Here is a 272-nt window from a genome sequence, read left to right as displayed (position 1 = left end):
TCCATTGCACAATGCCACTTTTACGATATTGGTTATCACGCAAACCAATTCAGGGGACTAGAGCATAACTCGCATGTTGACAGTGGCAGCTAATTAGAAGTTACTATCAAGTTCCTTCCCAACACTTCGTATCACTTAGCAGAACTTCCTAAGACTTATGAGCCTCCGCGCAGGGCCATTTCCTCTCCTGGTTGCAATAGTCGCGGAGACTTTCGCGAACTTTTTCTCCTTGTGGTGCAATTTTGATTCACTGATGACCTTGAGAGTAAATG

This window comes from Penaeus monodon, chromosome 28 (assembly GCF_015228065.2).
Source record: "Penaeus monodon isolate SGIC_2016 chromosome 28, NSTDA_Pmon_1, whole genome shotgun sequence".
NCBI classification, from domain to species: Eukaryota; Metazoa; Arthropoda; class Malacostraca; order Decapoda; family Penaeidae; genus Penaeus; species Penaeus monodon.
Note: the sequence above shows the minus strand (reverse complement) of the source record.